This window comes from Ochotona princeps, chromosome 4 (assembly GCF_030435755.1).
Source record: "Ochotona princeps isolate mOchPri1 chromosome 4, mOchPri1.hap1, whole genome shotgun sequence".
Classification (NCBI taxonomy): Eukaryota; Metazoa; Chordata; class Mammalia; order Lagomorpha; family Ochotonidae; genus Ochotona; species Ochotona princeps.
In genome coordinates, this window is record NC_080835.1 from 104,326,872 (window position 1) to 104,350,979 (window position 24,108).

A 24,108-nucleotide genomic window follows, 5' to 3' on the forward strand; every position below is an offset into this window, starting at 1 on the left:
CTATGAAGACTTATTCTACATGGGGCCCACTTGCACTCAAAAGTGTAAGTCACATATGTTCACTGGTACCAGTGCCAAGGATGATGTTGTTATGGGGTCCTGGTTCTTATCTCCAACGCAAGGAAGAATTCAAGGTTGGGCTAAGTAAAAACCATCAGGGAAAAAAGATTTCCTGCATGCAGTAATAATCCACACTCAAGAAAGAGTCAAGACATGACTAAGAGAGCTGCAGAAGCCTGGTAACTCTCTACCATATATTGCTAGCTTCTTATACGGGCACTGGTTAATGTTCCAGCTGCTTCACTTCTAATCATATCCCTGCTTATAGCGTGGGAAAACAGTGGAGGATGGCTCAACTTCTTGAGTCTCTATACCTGCCTGGGAGACCCAGAGGAATCTCCTGGCTCCTGGTACGGGATCAGCTCAGCTAAGCTCCAGCCATTGCGGTCATTTGGCAAGTGAACCAGTGCGTGGAAGATCTGTTGCTCCTTCTCACTATAAATCCATCTCTCAAATCAATACAAGTAAATCTTTAAAGAAAGTTGCACACAACAAAGTCCATCCTTTATATAGTCTGCAGGTATAGGGGGTCATGTCTAACACAGAGATAATTGAAAATTGAAAAAAAAGAACTTGGGCAGGGACTTGAGTACCATCCATTCCCGCCCCCTGTTTGGAAAACTTGAAGTGTCATGACATCTGGTGCATGATAAGAGCAACAGTACCAACCACAGGAATTTTATTGCAGTGGCATTGCACTCAATAAGTGTTATTGTTGGTATACAGCTGGCATCTCTGTTGGCAATTATGGTTGGTGTTGATGAAAAGTGACAGTTTCATGGAAGCTGTAGTTCTCTGCTGTCCCGAACTGGCAGGGGTCAAAGTGGGTGACTTGTGGAATGTGCAGGCAAGGTGGTCATTTCCATTCCTTCTGGATAGCTGTTTCTCTGCCTACATCAATTTTGGGCTTTAAGGTCTCTGTTTTCTGGTCCCATCACAAGTAAAAGGAAAAACACATCACATTCACATGCCCAGACTTTAACAAAGCCCCTGAGCCAGGTATGGGGGATCAAAGACAAGGGGACTCCAAAAAGCAAGAAAATGAGTGATTAACCTTGAACAAGCATGTCAAATATATCTCAGAAGATTTACCCTATTTACTTTAGTGCTAAAAATAAAATATGGCCTAATGAATAGTGATCAGCACAGGTCAGGGAAGGCCCTAAAGCTAATCCCATATGGAATCCTGGCGCATTCAATGTGAGAAAATTAGTCCCTTGGCCACCTTGCCCGGCCCTGCGTTACTCTTTAGCAATAGGGAATTTGAACAAGTGCGTTGAATTCATCTCAGACGATTTAACCTATTTTGGGACTTTTCTGTGTGGAGCACAGAAAATAAAAGGACAGTGAGAACATGTTGTGAACAATTTTATGCCAGGAAGTATAACAACCTGACTAAAACAAACTATCAAAGATAATACGATATAATGTGTAATGTGTTTATGGGAGACCTCAAACTTGTACTTAAAAATCTGTCCTGACTGGTTGGCACTTGGCTTAAAGTTTACAAAGCCAACTAGGATGCCAGTGTTCTATTTCAGAGTGAAAGCTTTTGGGTCCCAGCTCCAATCCTCATTCCAACTTCTTTTTGTAGCACATGCCGGAAGGCAACAGGTGACAGATCAAACAGCTGGATCCCTTCCACCTCTGTAGAAGTTCTGGACTGACTTCTGAGCTCCCCGTTGGCCCTTGCCCAACCTTGCTGTTGGATGGAATTAGGCAGAGTGCCTGGATGGGAGCCTGCTGAGGTTGGTGCAGTCACATTAGAGCCAGACACCTGCTGCTTAGATGTGGGATTGGCTCAGGACTGGGCATGATCTGAGCTCTGTACCTGCACTCCATGCAACATGCAGCATGCCGGAACAGCAGCAGATTATCTCCAGGGGCCAGCCCAGAGAAACGTATCATTAGCGGGTACACAGATACACAGTCTGATGTGCTTTGCTGCAGCATTTTCCTTTCCGAGGGAAAATTACATAATTTTTCATCCAAACAAGTATAGTGCTGATTCCTCTTATATCTCTTAAAGGTCAGCTAAGTTACAAGATAGCTTCGGGCCCAGCGGCGTGGCCTAGCGGCTGAAGACCTCACCTTGAACGCGCCGGGATCCCATATGGGTGCCGGTTCTAATTCCGGCAGCTCCACTTCCCATCCAGCTCCCTGCTTGTGGCCTGGGAAAGCAGTCGAGGACGGCCCAGAGCACTGGGACCCTGCGCCCGTGTGGGAGACCGGGGGGTGGTGGGGTGGGGACGTTGCTGGTTCCCGGCTTCAGATCGGCACACACTGGCCGTTGCGGCTCACTTGGGGAGTGAATCATCAGATGGAGGATCTTCGTCTCTGTCTCTCCTCCTCTCTGTATATCTGACTGTAATAAAGTAAATAAATGTTTTAAAAAAATAAAAATAAAAGATAGCTTCACCCCACCCCACCCCGTCCACCCTCAGGGCACACACACACACCTTCATAGAGTTGTACGATAAGATAACCATTCATTATGAGTATTTTTGTGGTGAAAATATCAAACTTTGAAGAACAGTTATTTAAACTTAGAGTTAGTGATTATGGGCTTCAGAGACACCTGATGAGTGCAGGTGTTGTGAATGACTTCAGTTGTGACTGCAGTTCACGGAATAAGTCAGTCCCAAGAGGTTTCAGGCTGTGCATGGTGACTTTGTGCAACCCATAGTATAAGGGTCACCAGGGAAACTCAAAGCACAAATAAGTGTCCAAAGCTGCACAGGCCTTCCCTGTCACCATATCTCATTTAATCCTTACACGAGCCTTGAAGATAGAAAAATAATCCCTACTTCATGGAAAATGATGAGGGCTCAAAGGTGCTGAACAACTGGTTCCAGGTCCTACAGTGCTAAGCTTTAAATTTAGATTTTATGAAACCTAGCAGCCAGGTATTTTCATCATACCTTTTCCAAGCATAAGTGTTCATTAAAAAAAAATAGTAATTTACCTAGAAATCAGTGCATTATCTCTCTCTTCCCCATTCCAGGCCAGGCATTATACCATCTCATGGTTCTCTTGTCTCGGGATCCTTGGCTGAGGACTGCTCATTTGGGAGCTAGTCTATTAGAGAACAGCCGCATGCCTTCCAAGCTAGTCCATCCGTAGGGCATTACAGCACAGTCATGTGCCACCCATGCTAGTCCATCATAGTATTGCAGCAGTCATATGTTGTAGCACTGGAACAGGATTCACTTCACATCGTCTAGTCCTGCAATTAGCGTTCATGAGCACCAGGCTTACTTTCCCAGAAGAACTTGAGAAAGAGTTCATTAATATCACATAGCTCTAGAGCTGCACCAATTGGTGGCACAAGCCCCACCGTCACTTAGGATTGAAAGGGCACAACCACCCTTGCCTACCTCAGCAGCAAGGACAAAGCCTTGGGTTTCATATTTCCAGGAAGATTAACATCAAGTCTCAGTGGGCCAAACAAACAGTTCCAAGGAAACCCAAATTCATCTCAAAGTCACACTTGGATGCTAGACCACTGTGTCACTTACAAAGTTGTCATTTCTTAAGACAAAAGAAATCTCTGAAAATATAATCCTGGAACCACCTAGAACCAAAGGAAAAGCAACAAGCCAAGCAATACCTGTATTCCAGCTAAGCAATAAAATGTTTTTTAATAAAATATATAGAAGAGTACATATGATCAGACATCAACCTAGAGATACAAAAGACATGAAAAAACAAGGTAAGGGGCCCGGCGGCGTGGCCTAGTGGCTAAAGTCCTCGCCTTGAAAGCCCCGAGATCCTATATGGGCGCCGGTTCTCATCCCGGCAGCTCCACTTCCCATCCAGCTCCCTTCTTGTGGCCTGAGAAAGCAGTTGAGGAGGTTCCTGGCTCCTAGCTATGGATTGACTTAGGACCAAAATATATTGCAGCCACCTGGGGAGTGAGTCAGTGGACTACAGATCTTTCTCTCTGTGTCTTCTCTCTATATACCTGCCTTTCCAATAAAAACAAATAAATGTAAAAAAAATTTCATCTTCAAAATTTCTAATTAATTTCTCTTAATGAATTTTTTCACCTTAGTAATGTTTCCATTCACTCAGTGATTTCCTCATTTCTTCCACCTATCTGCATTATCTTGCATCTCAGAGAGTTTCCTTACAATCATTATTTTGAATTCTGTATTTATCACGTCACAGATTTCCTTCAGCTCAAATATAATTTTGGAGGATGATTGTGTTCTTTTGGCGGCAACATCTTACCTTGTTTTTTCTTTTTTTTTTTTTTTAAAGATTTATTCATTTTATTACAGCCAGATATACACAGAGGAGGAGAGACAGAGAGGAAGATCTTCCGTCCGATGATTCACTCCCCAAGTGAGCCGCAACGGGCCAGTGCGTGCTGATCTGAAGCCGGGAACCAGGAACCTGTTCTGGGTCCCCCCCACACGGGTGCAGGGTCCCAAAGCTTTGGGCCATCCTCGACTGCTTTCCCAGGCCACAAGCAGGGAGCTGGACGGGAAGTGGAACTGCTGGGATTAGAACCGGCTCCCATATGGGATCCTGGGGCGTTCAAGGTGAGGACTTAAGCCGCTAGGCCACGCCGCCAGAAAAATGTTAGTTTTTCGAGAGTAGCAAAATAGACAAACCTTTAGCATGACTAACAAAGAGCAAAGGAGAAAAAGAAAGCACAAAAAAGTTAAATTAGCAGTGAAAAAAGGAGTCATTATAACCAGCACCACTGAAATACATAAAATCATGAGAAACAATTATGAAGAAGCATATGCTAATAAACTGTAAAACCTCAAAGAGATGGATAAATTCTTAGACTGAAATAAGCTACGAAGATTAAACCAAGAAGATATAACAATCTAAATCAATCTATAATAAACTATGACATTGAAGCTGTACTCAAATATCTTGCATCAAGCAAAAGTCTAGGACCTATTGCCTTTGTTACTGGACTTCACAAAAACATTCATAGAGGAAGAACTCCAGTGCTCTTCTCAAAACTATTCCAAAATGTGAGGCCAGCATCGGTTCGATGCTAAAACCAAAGCTACAACAAGAAAACTATAGACACAAGCCCAGGATGAACATATTTAGAAGATCCCCAACAGTATATTAGCAAATCAAATCCAAAACTATATTAAAAAGACCATACAGCATGATTAAGTAGGATTTATCTCAGAAATGCACAAGCAGTTCACAATCTAAAAACCAACAAACAATATAAAGAGCATCAACAGAATGAAGAATAAAAACACGTGTGCTGGATGGGTGCTGCATTCATATCCAGTACAGGCAACCACGCCCTGGCGTTCCATAGTATGCACTGGTTTTGTCGCGACCAAACCCAGCTCATCCCACACTCCGTTCTGGTGATCGGATTTGCCAGTGGATGACATGAACTGATTCAGCTTGGTCTGCTCCTGACCCATGCCGAATGTATGCCAGTGGGAAACTTTCCATGGCCTATTCTGGGTTGTTTCCTATCATGCTTTTTGCGCTTACCTATAGGGACTGTGTCCTGCCAGAGGAGTTTCCCAGGCTCCTCCATCAGAACCCCTCCCAATGCCAGATTTTGCGCATGCCAGGAGGTCCTTGAGCCAACCCTACTCGGTTCACCTCCTGTCCTAGCAGGGACAGTGGCTTTTCCTGGCTGGCTTTCATCCCATTCTGGTTCTTGTTGTTGGATGTTTCAGCCCGGCCATGGCTCGTCCATACCCACATACAGCTCACAAATGGCTCAGTAGGGGATTGAGACCCAGCCTAGTCAGTCCCACATCTACCCTGGTTCTCCATGACACCAGATGGTGTTGGGATCTGAGCCGGCCTGGTGCATCCAATCCCAGCCCACACTAGTGCCTCGGCTGACTACAACTGTTTCCTAGATAGAACGCAGCCCCCATTCCAGAACATACACCCCTTGGTGGGAACCTCAACGCAGTTATGGTGTCCCCTTACCTCCCCGATTGGGCCTGTTCCTAGCCGTAAATCACGTACCTGCCCGAGATCCAGGAAAGGAGGGGCAGAGCTGGCGGGGGGATTAAGGGGCTGGTCCCCTCTCCAGACAACTACTCCCACTGGAGAGCGTGGGCTGGGATAGAGACAGACCCGACTAAGCAAGGCTACAACACCTGTGCACTGCATGTGGACTAGATCAGGGCAGCAGCATCAGCTGGCAGAAGCTGGCACTGGGGACTAATTCTGTCAAGTCAAATCACAGAACCACCTAAAGAGTGCATAAACCGGGACAGAGAGACCTGGGAGGGAAAAAGTGGGTTCCCACTTCTTGGGTCACTAGTCCCGTGGGAGGGCATGAAAACTAGGATGGGGGCTGGGATGGCTAGATAGAGAGGCACTCAACAACATCTGTGAGGGCTGGATGGTTGAGTTGGTTAGATGGAACTAAGCTTTAAAACCCATTGACAAGTACCAGAGCCAAATGGGATGGAGGACAGACTGGTCTTCTGCTACACATACTGGCAAACCAGGGTAGGGGGAGGGCCTGGTGGGGGCTATTGTGGGTCGCCCCAACTAGGCTGCAGCTCCCACTGGTTGATGTAAGGGCCGAACCAGATTGGACTGCAACACCCATTGGTTCCAGTGCAACTCGGGACCGAAAACAGAACCAACACAGCAATTGCAACCACCAGCTGATCGGGGTGATGGACTGTGCCGGGCTCTGTGCTTGCTAGAACATACAAGAAACTAATCTGGGAATACCTCAAAGTATCTTTGGAGATCTCCCCAATCGAACTGCTGGACTCAGAACTCTAACCAAGAAAAGACAGAAGACAGAACGGGACAGTCATTCATCTCAGCTATATGTTGGCAACAAAATATGGGGCAAACAGTGACTTTATGATGGACCATATCAATCAGTGGACGACCTCATCGAGCGAAACTGGCAGCGATTCATAACTGGAGAACCATTAAAACCACTTGAGCAAATATCTCAGAGCAAGCCCCACATCCGGGACTTAGGGTGGGTGGGAAACTGGGTGGGGCTTCTCCCTCAATATCCCCCTTCACCTCAGATACATGATGGAAACAATATGGACATAATAGTATCACCCACTTCCCTATCCCCCTGAACCTTTTTTTTTTCTTTGTTCTTTAACCGTAATTAACTATGTAAAGATTGTCAACAACAATACAATAAAATAGATTTTAAAAAAAGAATAAAAACAATATTTTTTAAAAGTTGTTTTTGATGATGTTTACATTTTTTATCAGGATGGGAAGGATCAAGGATTAGGGAAAACTGTGTCTGATCATTGTTTCCAAATTTTCTGTTTCTTCTTCCTGTTTCTGGGGGAAGGAGGAGATAAGGGGAGAAGCCATACCCAGTCTCCCAACTGCTGCAGTACGCAGGGATGGGGAACAGCCACCCAGTATCAACTCAGGGTCCCGCTGTGGCATGAAATGCTATCCATCACGCTGATCCAAGGATGAATGATCCCTTCCAATGTCCATTGGCTGACATAGTCTCCATTCAGCCTGATTTTTGCTGTCATCACTTGGCTGGTGTAGTTGTCCAATTTGCTATGTTCTCCTTTTGCTATGGTACCGGATGTCCTCTGAAGGATCCAATGGACAGCCGTATCCTCCACATGTATCTAGGCTTGCCATCCGTTAATCTATCATTTCTTTCTTTTTTTTAAGATTTATTTATTTTATTACAAAGTCAGATGTACAGAAAGGAGGAGAGACAGAGAGGAAGATCTTCCATCCGATGATTCACTTCCCAAGTGAGCCGCAACGGCCGGTGCTGTGCCGATCCAAAACTGGGAACCTGGAACCTCTTCCAGGTCTCCATGCGGGTGCAGGGTCCCAATGCATTGGGTCATCCTCGACTGCTTTCCCAGGCCACAAGCAGGGAGCTGGATGGGAAGTGGAGCTGCCGGGATTAGAACCGGCGCCCATGTTGGATCTCGGAGCGTGTTCAAGGCGAGGACTTTAGTTGCTAGGCCATGCCGCCGGGCCCTAATCTATCATTTCTACTAAGGAGAATAAATTTTCGCAGGCAGGCCCAAGGACCCAGGCCAGGTGACCCAGGCCACATTGGAACCCTGTACCCAGCACTCACGGACCTGGCACCCACAATGTTCAGACTGGCATAGCTTGCTCACCTCTGCATTCATGAGCAGGTGCTCCAGCCTGCCCCAGGTTCCAGCTCCTGCTGGTGGGTTCTATAGCCTACTCTATTTCAGCCAGTCCCCAGCCCTAGCCCTAATGTGGACTGGCTGGTGTTGCAGGCCCACCTGGCCATTCTACACCCCATCCTGGTTCTCAGATCTGCCAGTGGATGTTATGGACTATCTTGTCTGCCCCTAGACCTGAAGCACATGTATGCCAGGGGGTAATGTCCCTTGGCATGGTCTGGGCTACTCCTTGTCTTGAAAACCCATATGATTATCTCAACAGATACAGAGAAAGAATTTGCTAAGATTTAACACCTCTTTATAAGAAAAAACATTCCATAAATTAGGTATGGAGGACCAGTTGCAATAGCATAGTGTCAAAATCTTTGTCTCGAGTGTGCCAGGATCTGATAGGGCACCAATTTGTGTATCAGCTGCTCCACTTTTCATTCAGCTCTCTGCTTGTGGCCTTGGAAATCAGGACAGGACAGCCCAAAGCCTTGGTACCCTGCACCCTTGTGGGAGATCTGGAAGAAGCTCTTGGCTCCTGGCTTTGGATTGACTCAGCTCCAACCATTCTGGCTACTTGGGAAGTGAACCAGTGGATGGAAGATCTTTCTCTCTGTGTTTCCTTCTCTCCATTTGGCTGACTATCCAATAAAAATAAATAAATATTTTTTAAAAAAAAATAGGTAAGGAAAGAATATTCTTTCAAATTATAAAGGCTGCATATCAGCAGGCAATGTTATACTGAATGAGGAAGCACTAAAACCATTTCCCTTCAGATGCAGAACAGAAGGGGGACATCCAGTTTCACCACTTTGATGAACACAGTACAAGCAGAGCAATTAGGGAGAAGAAATAAAAAAACAACAAAATTTAAAACATGAAAGTCAAATTATATATGCTTTCAGATAACAAAATGTTGTTTATGGAAAATCCCAAACACACCACAAATATGTTTTTAGAATTGATAAACCAATCAAGTAAAATTGCTGGCTGCAAAATAAGCATACAAAAAACAATAGCTTGTTTTGCTAATCTACAATTACTGTCAAATGTGCTCAGACAATACAGGATAAGCATATATAAGCATAAGTATAAGTTTTCAGTAAGACCTCCTCAAATAGTGAGAGTGAAGGTGGTGGGGGGAGGATGGGAAACGGGTAAAAGGGAACTCATTAACCGTGTTGGCCTGGAGTTGTGTCTCACAGCTGGATACCTGTGCAAGGAGAACACTAAACACTTCTCTGATGGAAAAGAGAAAGCAAAGGAGAAAGGATTTCATAGTGTGGACAAGAATCGCTTCATCCTTTGTTGTTCATGACCCAAGGCAGGTTCTGCCAAGAAGTCAGTAGTGTTGGCTGAGCCTGCACCTTCAGATCTCACCCAGATCAATCTGGGTGACTGCAGATGGAAGTTGAGACCCCTCTTGTGTGGCTCAAATAAGTTTCTGTGCTGACTCCAGACACCTAAGCAGAGTTGCGTCTTGAACTGGTTATGGCCAGATATAGACAATCATTGTGCGAGTAATAGCAGTGATAAGAGTTTCATGCCTTGGTTTCATTTCTTCAGGTAAAACAATGAGCAGAAAGGAGCTGCAGGAACCTACATACAAGAAGTATGTAGGTTTTTCAGACTCAGATGAACAACTCTTGCTGCCCGCTCATTAGTCCTCCATCTTCATTTCAGGGTCATGAATAATTCTGCTGATAACTACTCTATTTCCATTTAGAGAAGAAAATGGCATCACAAAAACACCTAATTGCTCCCCTATTGCGACCTCTGCAAGCTTCTATCAATGAGGAGTTTAATTGTTATTCAAGGGAGTGACATTAACATAAGGGAAGTGATGACACCTGGGGAGCTCTGGGGAACAAATCAAACCGTTGTGTTTTCTTCAGTTCACGTTTCCCTCCTGTCCATCACTTAGGACTACTTGAGGTTGGTAAGAATATATTTTCAATTTAGCATCACAAAGAATTTCCACACAGTTGGACTGAAGTAAATAACTTCTGCCCAGAGAGCTAGAATTGTATTTCACAAGGCACAATCTCCTTTCTTCTCACAAAACATTATTATCACTCCTGACATTATCTGCAACTTTACCATCTACAGGGCCATCATGTGTGTGTAGCCAGGACTCTCCAGCCCAATGCCCCAGGCACAGCTGTGTCTTTCAGAATGAGGATGAGGCGGCAGAAGGTAGGGCATTAGAGCTGGCATTAAAACCCCACTGAGTTTCCATCCTTGTCTGTCTTGGGCTGCTATAGTAGAATACCACAGACCAGATAGTTACTAAAAAACGGTAATGCATTTCCTTGCAGTTGCAGAGGACAGAAAGTTCGAGATCAGGCACCACACACCATGAAGGCCTTCTGGCTATGTCATCTAATGTTGAAAGACCGAAGCGCAAGAGAATGTTAGTGACCAATGTCTCCCTTTCATAATTAATTCTCTTCAGTTCTCATCGTCTAATCGTTTCTTAGGGGGCCACCTCACCAACAGGGTTCCATTGTGGATTACATACATTTGGTGAGCAAAATAAGATCATATTAACCCCATAACTTGATGGGCACATCATTTCCGAGCACTCTGTCTTCCCCAGAAGGCCCTGGAGTCTCTGTTACATGCACCTTGCTGAATGTTGCATAGGTTAAGAGGAGACTACAAGGCCCATGCCTCGCAGGCACCGCCTGACTGAGGGAGCCCTGAGAACTGCAGGGTAATCTCGGTACAGGCTCAGGAATCCTGCATGCATCCCTTTCCCTGACCTTTACAAACAACAACACGTTTTCTAATTAAGACTGGTTAGGGTAGCTGGTTTGGGTTCCTGCTCCAGGACTTCTGTCTCAGAGTTTGCTAAATTCATCTATGATACGATTGTTTATATCCCACTAAAAATCCAATGAAATCTTAACCTCTAGGGAGACTGTATTAGAAAGTAAAGCCTCTGAAAGCTGCTTAGAGCATAAGGATGGTCCCTCACGAAGGAGATAATGGAGACATCCTTGTTCCTTTCACTATATGAGGTCCCAGTAGTGTTATGGGGTACAGTCAGCGATAGCCAGCACCCTTTGACAGTGGGCAAATGGAATGTGGCTGTGTCCCCCACCCTCTGTCCTGAAGGTGGGGCCTAACAGCAATGGAATGTGAATTCCCTCCTCAGTCACTCCCCTCCACCACCTAAGTGTTCCCTCCTGCCCACCTGTGACTTTCACCTATCATCTAAGCGGGGGCGATATTGCACTGTTGTGTAACCACTCCCCGTACAAGCCCCTATAAAGGCTCAAGGTAAGCAGGAGCTCACTCTCTTGGTTGTGTGCTGCCATTGCTCCAGCACTCTGACTCTTGGCCTTCCCGGAACCTCTGAGAACAGGTAACCCCCTGAGCATGGCCCCTGTGTCTGTATTCCTATCTTTCTGTCTACTGCTTAGGTAGGACAATGAAGACAGCAACGTTATTTCTGGTGTGTGTGATGTAATGAGTTCCAGGAGAGGGAAGCCTGGCAGCAGTGGAATGTGGGCAGAGAAGCTGGGGAGGGGTGAATGTCTGCAGCTTTGTAAGTATGTCCAGGTTATTTGTTGCATGTTTCTTTTTTTAATTTATTCATTAGTTACATTGTATTATGTGACACAGTTTCATAGGTTGTTGCATGTTTCTTAGGATAACTTACATTATTGGGGAATCTGGGACATAGTTCTTCAGCTTAACGGATGACCATTCTTCAGCTTAAGCATAATGGCCATTTGTTCCTCTTGGGGTTATGATTGATTGGATTATGATTGATTGGATTGCCATATGGGCTTGTGATTTGCTATTTCTAGTGTGCTCTGTTATCACCAAGCTTGGTTGATAAAGACTGCTTAATAAACCTTAGACATGTCGGGTGTGATCTCGCTCACACTCCCCAACATTAGAAAGTCTCCTACTGTGAACCAGGAAGATCTTTATAAGACATTCAGTCTTCTAGCACCTCCTCCCATCATAAAAAGAAATAAAGTTCTGTTGTTTAAAAGACCTCCAGTTTACAGTATTTTGTTATGACAAACAGAACACACTAAAACAGAAATGTTATCAGAAGTGGAGTGTTATTGTAATAAATATCTAATATTATTTAAGTGGCTTCAATTGGATAAAAAGAAGAAGCGAGTGATGGTTACTACAGTAACTGGAGGAGGATGGAGTTTGCTTCCAACCTAACCCAGAACAGTTGGTGGAATTCTGGTGGTACCCTCAGGTTGTGAAACCACCGTTGCTCCAATGAGGAGCACAAACCCATAATCCCCACCAAATAAGGACTGAGGCAGCCCCATTTCAGCTAAAGTGTCAAGGGGGTTTTAAAAGGTCTCTGCACAACACCTCCTGACTCTTCTTCCTCTATAGCCCTCTCCTTCACGTCTGTCTTTCTGATGCACAGAGAAGGGAAGCCCATGGTCATGGTTCCCTGAAATAAAGTCCATCTGAATTCTTTCTGGATATTCAGCTGAGTTATTCTTTCCCTAGTGGTAGAGTAGAAGTGTTTAGAGGTGCGTGTTAGAGACATGTACATGGCAATCTGCAGACCTTAAAGGGCATTTCTGGTGAAAATTCAGTATGAAATGGGGAGAACTGCCAAGAACATCTCAATCTCAATACCTAAGTGACCATGAATCAAATACTGGCAAAACTGTGAATGGAAAAGATTATTTTGATTAAGTTTGGGATGCAAAACTAAAGAACACTGTTTCAGGCAGTTGTGGGAAAGTTCACTCCTGCTGGAAAGTAGCAAAAGAAACTGTGGGAATTATATTGGTGCCCTAGTGTTTTGCATAATGTGGAATGTAGATATTTGAGAAAACATCTAAACAAAGTGTTTAAGTGGCTTGAACTGACTTTCTTACTATTAGAGCATCTGTCCTGGGATGTTCGGAAGTCAGGACTGCCATCCCAGTGGACTTGGAGGGCAGAGAATTAAGCCAAGAAGATCATTCTTGGGTCTTGAGAATTGGACTTAAGGCCAGTGTTGTGATACAGGGAGTTAGGTTGCTCCCTGCAACATTGGCAGCCCACAACAGAGTGCCAGCTTGTGTCCCAGCAGTTCTGCTTCCAGTGGACTTCTGGGTGATGCACCTGGGAAGGCAGTGGAAGGCTGCCCAAGTGCTTGTGCCCCTGATACTCTCATATGAGAGCAGACTAGAATTGCTATCTCTTAAGTTCAGCTGAGCACAACCGTGTCTCTTGCAACCTCTGAGGGGAGTAACTCAGCAGATGCAATCTGTGTGTTTGTGTTTCAAATAATTGAACGAATAAATAAATAAATAAATAAATGAATAAATAAACAAGTGTTTTTTATTGGACTTACTTGGAAATCCTAGTCATTTCTTCTTCTTACTCTATGCATATTACACTTTGGAAATATATTCCTTGCTTGATTCACAGTTTGCCTAAGGATGACTCTTACTCACAACACACGTAGAATGTAACTTTGCGCTTTAAACTTTAAGCTATGACCCCAGTGGTCCTCAGGAACAGAACAGTAAACTTCTTTTGGCACTCAGGAGAGGAGCTTTCTCTGGTCCTTACTTAGTTCCAGCTTTGGCTCCCCACCCTCTCTTGCAATGACCATCAGGGTCACTCCAGAGCTGCAAAAATTAGATCGGATAGATAGATAGAAAGACCAATAAGGAAAGCTTAGAACAGACAAGAAAAGGTCAGCTTGGACTCCCATATACCCTAGTAGATAGAACACAAAGATAGAACACAATTACTCCTCACTAGGGCATTGAAGATTTCTCTGCACACCCCTCCTAAAACTGTTCTGCTCCTCAATTGTTAACATATGGCTTGTTAGAGTTACAAGCCTGTTTGGACTATCCTAAAATTCACAAAGTTCAGAAAAATCACACTTGAATACTATAAGCTGCTAAATATAAATATGAAGTAAAAAAAAAAAAGAGAGACAGCTGAATAGTACCCTTTAACCAGTTTATAGGTTTACAGCAGTCGGTTATGTATAAACTGAAATTGAGATGTCAATGAAATAGTTACAGGATGTGGTTAAGGACTTGCATTTTCTAACACACTGGTCATTCGGTAGCATGTCAGTTAACTTCATGATGTTGTAAATTTCCACGTTTCTTCCTGTTGTTGAATGTGTTGTGGCTTTTCATTTGAGGTGATGATATTCTGCCAGATCTACTTTCAGATCAAGGATGGTCTCTCAATGAAACTGCTGAATTTATCTTGACAATAAGATGCTGGACTCTACATGGTCCATGTCCACAATGATGGAATTATGACTGTTTCTGAGCTGTACTACTATAATAATATGGAGGAAATCAATATGGGGAGAGTGTTTGAGGAGTGGTTAGGGGAATCCCAGAGCCTATGGAACTGTGTAATAAAATGAAATAATAATAAAAAAAGGAAAGAAAAACTTTAAGCTAATGCTAGAATAAGCTCATATGTAGGGGGTGGTTGCAAGAGAAAAAAGGTATTAATTTGGTGGTCTATATTAGATTTTCATTGATATACCTAGAATACCAAAGAGGGGCTGTATAGAATGGAAGAATGCTTATTTTCGTCATCCAAATTTGAATGTTCAGAGTGAAGAGTGGATGAAACCATTGATTTAGGACCCTGGGGAGGTAGAGGCAGTCAGACTATCACATAATAAGCTAGAAATAAGGGAGAGAACCCCAGTGTTACATCCCAGCTATATAATCAACCCTCTTAGGAGAATTACATTCCTGTGACATTTTCTCAGTGAACCTGAAGATTTCCCAGCATGTCCAATTTCGAGGCATTAAACACACACATACCCCAATATATCATGCTGCATGCAAAATACATGCAAGAGCAGACACACTAAATAACATACATACATGACAAAATCTACATCACTAATCCATTAACCATTGTCTTTAATTCATTAACCTAAGACTTTGATGTTTAAATATTGGCTCCTTTATGTCAGCAAATGCCAAATACCCAATGTCTATCAATATATGAAAGAGTAAATGGCTTCACAGACATACCACAATTTAAAATCCCTTAACAAAGGCTGGCACTGTGCCTCAGCAAACTAAGCTCTTGTCTGCACTGCGAGCGACTCATACAGGTGAGAGTTCCAATTTAGCTTTTCCACTTTCAATGAAGTTCCTGATAATGTACCAGATGAAGAAGTCCCAAGTTCCTGGGCCCCTACAGCCATATGCAAGGTCCATAAGAAGGGCCCAGCACAGTGTGCTAGTGGCTGAAGTCCTTGCCTTGAACATGATGGGATCCCACATGGGAGCCGGTTCTAACTTCGGCGGCTCTGCTTCCCATCCAGCTTCTTTCTTGTGGCCTGGAAAAGCAGTCGAGGATGGCCTAAACTCCTGGACCCTGCACCCATATGGGATACCTGGCTTCAGTTTAGCACAACATCAGCTTTTGCGGTCACTTGGGGAGTGAGTGTGAGCACTTTTCCTGTCGGACATGCTCATAAGAATCTAACAAACTGAACTGTTGACACTCAATACAAAGTTTTCATTGAAACATTTGCAGATTGTCTGTTGAGTTGCTTTATCCCTCTCCTCATCTTTCCATAATTCTGAGGTTTGGCTCCACCTTTGGGTTACTGACCTTGTGGGTAGAAGGAATTCTGAGACCAGTTTGGGCCATCTCTGTATGACACACCATTGTTTGAGCACTTTCCTGGTTATTTCAATATGACCAAATTTGAGGACCACACTCACCACAAGACAGAATTGCTTACCTGGGCAGAGGACCAGCCATACTCTGAACTGAGCCTGAGGCAACCAGGCAACAGTATCCCTTTCTGTGCCATCACCTCTTACGTCCTCGTTGCATTTAACAAAACCTTGAAGGCGGGGCAATGTGTTGGCAAAGGCTATATTACACCCTTATTATGATTCAGTTCACTCTGGGATGTTGGGCACAAAGCCCAGGAGCTTTTTCTTGGGGAGGGGGACAGTGGGTTCATTCATGTTGTAGGCTGATGTGGAAAGGCAAATGAGAGATAATCCGCAACCAGTCTCTGAAACACTCTCTCAGCGGGTGACTATACAGGAAACAGGCCCTCCCTCTCTTAGCTCTGAGACCCAGGGAACACTATCGTGCTGTGTGACCTAGCTCAGCAGAGCCAGGGCTCCGTTCTAATAACAACAGCCCCACATTAGACAACACTGAATCCTTCTGGTTGGATCTGTTGGGGCATTGACTGACCTTCAAGCTAGGTCAGGGGTGAAGGCCTAGAGCTGAGGCAATGTTATAAAGGTCATCTTCAGTCTCTGGATCTGAAACTAATTCTTTTTATGCCTGTCCCCACTGTAACCATGAATCCTGCCATGCTCCTCTAGAGATAGGACTTTGGGCACCAACTCTGCCTCCCTCTGCTCAGTTCCAGTTGGACACAGGAGCATCTTGCACTCTCTCAGGACTCAGGTTGCTGCTCTCCATTGTCTCTGTAACAGGGCATTTTTTACCTACTCCACTCTTCTTTCCTAATGTCTGCCTTCATTCAGGCCCTGTCATCCCTGCTCAGTGCTCTCTGTAGGCCAGGTGAAAATTCTTTACAACTAAATAACTGGTAAATGAGAGATGATAAGAGGAGCTTCTGGTAGCCCTAGATCCCATTCTACTTCCCTATACCCTAGAACCCAGCCACTTATCAATACCAAATTGCCCTCTTGTTTGCCAAGCATAATATAAAAGGCAAATGAAATAGTAACCCACTACTAAAAAGGAGCAAAGCAGCCCCTTCACGGTCTTCATCTCTGGCCCACCTGGCAATCCACCAACAAAAAAAATATATAACAGACCTTTTGGCTACTCTGCCACAAGCAAGCCCAACTACTGCAATGCATGTTAACATCTCTTAACAGAAATCATGCATGCAAACCTATAAATTAAAACTTTAGGCCTAATTATCCTACCACAGCTGTTGGAGGAAGTTGTCAAGGGTTTGTTTATTTATTCATTAGCTTACAGTGAACTTCAACAGCTCTCTAATTATGCACTGCTATTTTTTAACCCCCGCATCCTCTGCACTATTAAAAAGAAATGTATGTATTTCATTTCTCTGCAGTGCAGCAGTCTTTGAAGCTGGAGGAGGCTTGGGAAGAATTCATTTCTGCCTAGATTTTACGGCCGCAGACCAAGTCAGGCTCTACTGAGCTGTGGTGATAAAGAGGGCCTTGGTGACTACTCAGCGGTGCTGCACGTGCAGTTACAGTCTTGATGTCCAAGAAAGATCACTATAGCCTGTGAACGTCAGGTCTGTCACTGTCACACCTGGCCCATTGACTGGGGTGAATCGGGACCAGGTATGTACTGGGAAGTTTCTCCCTTACTTCTGCACATAGCTATTCCTTACCACAGCCTTCAGGTTGGCTCTGCCTGGCTGGAATGATTGTGTCGGAGCTGCTGGGTACATGCAGGAGACTATTCTCCACAAAACACTGGCTTGCCACTTGCTTTCTTTCCCACTCTCTTGTCACAAATGAGTCAACTCTGTTCTGAGCACTCCCTTTTGATGCTAGTTGGTGGTGAAGAGCCCATCACGATACACCTGGAGGAAGGAAGAGAGGTGACTGGTCCAATGCTTATCTTCAAGGTCAGCTTGTGCAGAGTCCCTCTTGACCTCTGGCCCTGAGCGTGCCTTCAGAGCAGGCCTGAGCAGTGCTTCAGGGCAGGGCAAGGTGGAACAGCTTTTCATCTCTCCCAAATGATCTATTCTGGCCTTCCCATTCTTCTAGGCGCATCACGGAATTGGCTTTTTCTTTCTACTCCGACAGTGTCTTTGTGTCAGTGTCTCGGGTTCTCTATTATTAGATTTTGATTTATCTGCTAAAACATCTGCCCCCTGCTGAAATGTGAACTCATTTTGGCCAAGAACTATGATTAGCAACCTCAGACTCAAGTTCCGTTATCTATGGCTCAGGAAACATTCCAGGACACAGGCTTTCAAGGATAGTGCTGAGGGCAAATGCACACTGGCAGTTCCACCTGACCTAATAGAGCAGCTCACAAGCCAAAGGATAAACTGGGAAGGATACCATTCTACTTATAAGTAATTACAGAGCTCATGTCACCTGTCTGTCATTGTGTTAAAAATACATACCACATAACACACAATTGTCTTTAGATTTTAAGATTACAGTTTGAGGGCCCCGCGCTATAGCGTAGCGGGTTAAGTCCTCACCTTGAAAGCTCCAGGATCCCATATGGGCGCCATTTCTAATTCTGGTGGCTGCACTTCCCATACAGCTCTCTGCTTGTGGCCTGGGAAAGCAGTTGAGGATGGCCCAAAGCCTTGGGACCCTGCACCCACATGGGAGACCCAGAAAAAGCTCCTGGCTCCAGGCTTCTGATTGGCTCAGCTCCAGCAGTTGCAGCCACTTGGGGAGTGAACCATCAGATGGAAGATCTTCCTCTTTGTTTCTCTACCTCTCTGTATATCTGCCTTTCCACTAGAAAAATAAAATGAGTCTTAGAAGAAAAAGAAAAAGATTGCAGTTTTAATCATTCAATACCTTAACATGGTTACACAACCACCACTACTATCTCTCTCCAGAATTTTCCATCTTGGAAAATTAAAATATTATACCCATTATAGACCAACCTTCTAGATGCTTCTTCCCACAGCATCTAGCACTTATCATTCTATTTTCTGTCTCTTTGAATTTGACACTCTAGCTACCTCCTATAAGTGGAATCATACAATATTTTTTCTTTGGATGACAGGCTTATTTCACTTGCATATTGTTCTTATGGTTCATACATGTTTTAACAGATGTCAGAATTTCCTTCCCCTAGTGTGTGCATTTACTATATTTGGTTTGTTTTTGCATCAATCCATGGGCACTTGCATTGCTTCTACTTTCTGGTTATGGTGAGTAATGCTGTTAGGAACATTGATATGTAAACATTTGAGTCCTTAGTTTTAATTCTTTAGGGGAAGTGCTAAGAAGCTGAATTGCGGCAGGAATCTGCAGTTCTAATTGCTCAGGTTTGTATCTGGTCATTGCAGTTATTTCGGGAGTGAAATAGCCAGTAGAAGATTTGTCTTCTATCATGCAACTCCCTGCAATAGCACCCGCGACATGGAGGTAGATTTTATTGCGCAGTTGGGAAGACATGCACACATCTGTGACATGTGCAGAATCTTTCGGGGGCCGTAGGAGCTAGGTCAGCCTGGAAACAGGATTCTGATTCCATACACATTGTTTCTTATCTGTACCCAAGCCACTATATTCTGTGTCAGTTCACAGCAAGGGAGATAGTTACTTTACATTCAGAACACAAGTATTTGGTAAACAATACATTTTCAGTCTTTTGTTTGAGTCAAAAGTCCTCTACATATTGACTTGTGACACAGGACACAAGAGAAACAGAAAAATTGAGACAATTAAACTAGGTCACTCTCAGAATTGTTGTCAGTCTTACATATAATAGCATTTGAGGAATTTGGTTTGAGAGCATCAGAGTCCATGCACAGTTGGAAGGCCAGTTCCTCTCTCTAGCATGATGCCAGCTTGTGATACGACACAGTCTTGGAAGAAGCAGAGCAATCACAGAGCACTGGCTTCTCTTTCTTTCCACAGGAAAGCTACGAACAAATGCAAAGCCCTTTTTGTGATCACATTTTTTAGGTATAGACTCTTTAACAAAGCACCACATGCAACCACTGGTAATCTTGAAAAAGCGGGTCGGGGGAGGGTTCTGGAGCCCGGAGCACTGTCTGAGCACTGGTGTGTTAGCACTGAGTTCTCAATTGCAGGCTGCCCAGCCCCAAACCTGACCACATAGTTCCAGACAGCACAGGGAAACTGGGATCCAGTACAGGTCTTCGTTCTGTCTCCTGACGCTTTCACTCCCAGCCGGGGAAGATGTGGGCCACCTTGGAGAGTGAAGTCTACACTTCTCAAACACAGAAGTGGCTTTCATAAGTATGACAGAGATCAACATTCAGTACTTCACCCATTTCTCGGAAACTTCAGCCTACAGGCTATGTAGTTACTGAAATAGTTGGCATCTTTCTGAAGCTCCTAGGAGACCCTTGTACTGGACTGTGTAGAGACAAAATAGGAGGGTAAACAGGCCCTTGGGCAGCTGTCCCTGTGACTGAAGTTCAGTGTCCTCACTGACACCTGGCACATCTGGGTGAGGTGGCAGAGTGTAGCCTTGGCAGCAGTCTGAGCACACCTGATGTGGCAGGGCGTGGCTTCTCTGGAGGTCCCCTGTGCCGAATCAGATTGCAGGCTTAAGGATCTAATCAGACCCTGGGTTGGGCAGATTCAGACAGAACTTCTTGGCTTGCACAGGGACTTGTTGGCAAGTGGGTACAAATCCTTCCTGTTTCTACTTCAAGTCTCAGAATACAGTATGAGAAAGAGCCTGAGAGCACCATTGGGGCATTCCTTCCTCCAGTTACTGTAGATAGACATTCAGGTAGCACACACTGGAACAGTGCCGCTTATAAAGTGTTGGCTGACTGTATTGATTAAGTAAACTTTACAGTGGGCACCCCTGCCATAACCTGTGCTACCAGAAAGCTTATAACCTGCACCTCACAGAACCAGGAGGCAGGTAGGTAGTGTCAGGTTAGAAGGCAATTGAAAGACATAGAGGTATGGAGGGGGCTAGGTCAAAGCCAAGAACAAGCAGTCCACCTGAGTCTTCCATGCGGGCAACAGTGGCCCAAGCACTTGAGCTATCTTTTTTTGTTGTTGTTTGTTTTTCTGCCCATGTTCATTCTCACTTGCTCATTCAGGCAGGAAGCTGCCTGAGAGGGCTGTGTGTGCCCCCACAATGCCTATGTTGGATATTTAGTGTGAGTGTTGGGAGATAAGACTTGGTAAGAAGTGTTTAGGTCTTGAGAGCCAAAAAGGATTCAGTTTGATCTCTGTGACAGCCATGTGATGATACAGCAAGAAGGCCCTCAGCAAACATAGCCCCTGCGTCCAGTGTCATGAGTTGGATGTATTGTGCATCATAAGTTATCCAAGCAGTGTACAAAATGGCCTTTAGCATCCGAATAGAAGGCAAAGCAGCCTCTGCTTCAGGAGTCAGGGGCCTGGTTGAGACACAGGTAGACAAGTTGAAGATGTGCTATGGGTAGCTGAGCATGATGCTGTGGAGACCTGGATACCCAAAGCCAGCAATGTTTCCTGTGCCTGGTCTGCATTGATGCTTCTCCAAAGCAGATAGGCCCTGGAGGAAATCAGAGGCCTTTCCTTCTCAATGACAGGACAACCTGGGCTTCTGCTCTATTTAGAGCAAAGAGTGTGCAGCTCTGGCTCCCAGGTGGTCCTATCTGTGATGACCCTTACCACACACAGACACCACTGGTGGGCTTTTTCACTTCCAGTTGTTCTCATTCTCGTATTTCTCTTGAGTGTGTTGCTCGCTGAGCTCTGTCACTTGCAAGCTATGCAGACTTGGAAAGCTACTCAAACTCCCTGTTCATTTGTAACATCACTACCTGTTCAACTTGCTCAGGGATCTCTGGGTGGCACTCAGCACAGTGGCAGTCACATGGAGTTTCCATTCTTGCTGGTGTGCTGTTTGCTGTTTTATTAGGTCCAAGAGCTGTTCCATGAGGACATGGAGAAGGATCATTGCCCCAGTTTACAGGCGAGGAAACGGAGGCTTGTGATCAGAATGACTTGCCTTAAACGTTCTGTTTCTAGAGTACCCACAGACAAATCATGGAGTAATGTAGCTTTGTACTTCAATTTTTATTCCAAGTCATTGTCCCCCACCATTGACAGTTAAGTGGGTAGAAGGAGGTGGATGAGCTCTTGGTCTTCTCCACACCTGGGAGCAACGATCCCTCTGGTAAGCGAACCCCCGTTTGTAACCATGAGGACAGTTAAGTGGGTAAAACTTCAATGCAGTGCTAGCAGAAATTACACCTCACTTCAACTACTGCTACGTAAACTTCCTCTCTGTTCTTCCATACCAATGACATGTCCAGAGAATGGCACATTCCACTTTATTTTAAAAAGTGATAAAGTATGGACTTAATTATGATAGAAGTACATTTGAGACAGCTATAAGAGAAGTCCATGCAATGCAATTTGACTTCCTCTGTGACTAAGAGCCTTTAACATCAAGACACTATGGTTCCCAGGCCCCAGCCCAAGTAATCCCTGGGGGCTGATTGGCAGTTTGCAAACAGGCCACAGAGGGTCTATTCTGTCACAGAGAAAGAAAGCAGCACATTAGAACTAATCTGAAGAATAAGACGCTGACTAAGACAATTATATGTTAACACAAAGTTATCATTTCTGTAAGTGTAAGCTTCTTGGATGAATGCGGTTATAATAGAAGGGGTGGAAAAGCACGCGGACAAACCCAGCTGGATCCACCCATGGCTCCCAGTTATCTGTTCATGCTGTGTGTCATCAGATGGATTTTAGGAAGCACAGGGGAAATGTTTGAGGTTCTGTGACCCGAGCTTCAAAATATTGTATTGTGAACTTTTTGTCCTTGCTTTGTGAGCAGTTTGTAGTCTCTTGAAATTAAAAATGACTCATCACATTTATTCAGTGTTCCAACATCCACAATAACTTTCTCATGCATTATCTTTTTTGTCTTCAAATAATAAAGCAGCTAGAAACTATATATATATATATACCATTAGATACTTTTGAAAAGATAAAATCTTCGTATTTCTTATGTATTAGAGAAGATGCTTTTCATACCATAAAACACATAAAATATGTTAGATTTACTATAAAACACATTTTATGTACCTCTCACTTATGCCTTTTGTTTTGGTTCTCAAAATACTCCTGTGGAACCAAAGAGGCAGGTGTCCAATCCCATTTGTTATAGAGCTGGCTGTCTTCTCCTGGTCTGATGCAGCTGCCCTGCCCGCTTTACTTGGACTGTAGGTTACACAGTGCACTTGTGGCTGCTCAGTAGCTTTCCTTACCACTGTTCCTGTTCCCATGCTTGTGTGTGTGTGTGTGTGTGTGTGTGTGTGTGTGTGTGTGTACAAGCCTTCAAAAATTCATGGAAATGGAATTAAAGGCATGTTTATTTTTTCATGAACCTTTTGAAGAATATCCATATGCAAATTTCTCAAAATCAGCATAGCTTTTAATCCCAACACCTTTCTGAAGTACCCTTGTATTTCAGGACAATCAACTTGCTCTAGTAGAAAAGCCTCAAATGGTAATCAGGAGACCAGAGCTCTTCTAGTAACATTTCTATTCATTCCTCAGTTGTAAGAAATGGATGTTAAAACTGCTGATCGTATTTGACAAGTCAGGGGCTAAGATGCACTGTTCTCTTTATGTCACATAGCACTGAGGAATTGGACTCTACTGGGACACTGAGATAAAAGAAGCTAGCAAGGGTCAAAGCTGGCGGAGTGCTGTTGCATACTTTAACCTGAGTTCTTTCTCCTTGACTCTGCCTGCACAGCTCAGCTCAGCTCACAAGCTTCTCAACTGGTTTGGTTCTAACATTCTGGACTTCTAAACCTTGTCTGATTTCTTTATTCTTTGGAGGCGAACTGAGAGCAGTGACCACGCGGTCACAAACTTCTACATCATGCAGCACAGTGAGGATGGTGGCCAGGCAATGATGGGACTCATACCATGCCAGAGTTGCCTTAGAAGGAGATCCCCCAGCACAGTACCCCTGCCAGCTGGGTAAACAGGTGTGCAACTTTCACTGAGGAGAGGGCAACAACCCAGCCATAATTCTACTGGCATCAGTGGGACATTCAAGCTGAAATCACAGGTTAGGGAGTTAGCAATGGCTCCAGGGACAATGTTATCAACACATTTCACTTTATGTTTATACTCTGAGCCTCAGAAATGACAAGGAACCTACCCAGTGGAAGCCAGTGAGTTAATACCAGGTAAGCAGAGTCAGGTACTGACCCCAAGGAGTTCTGATGCTGTCTCAGATATGTTTACAGTTC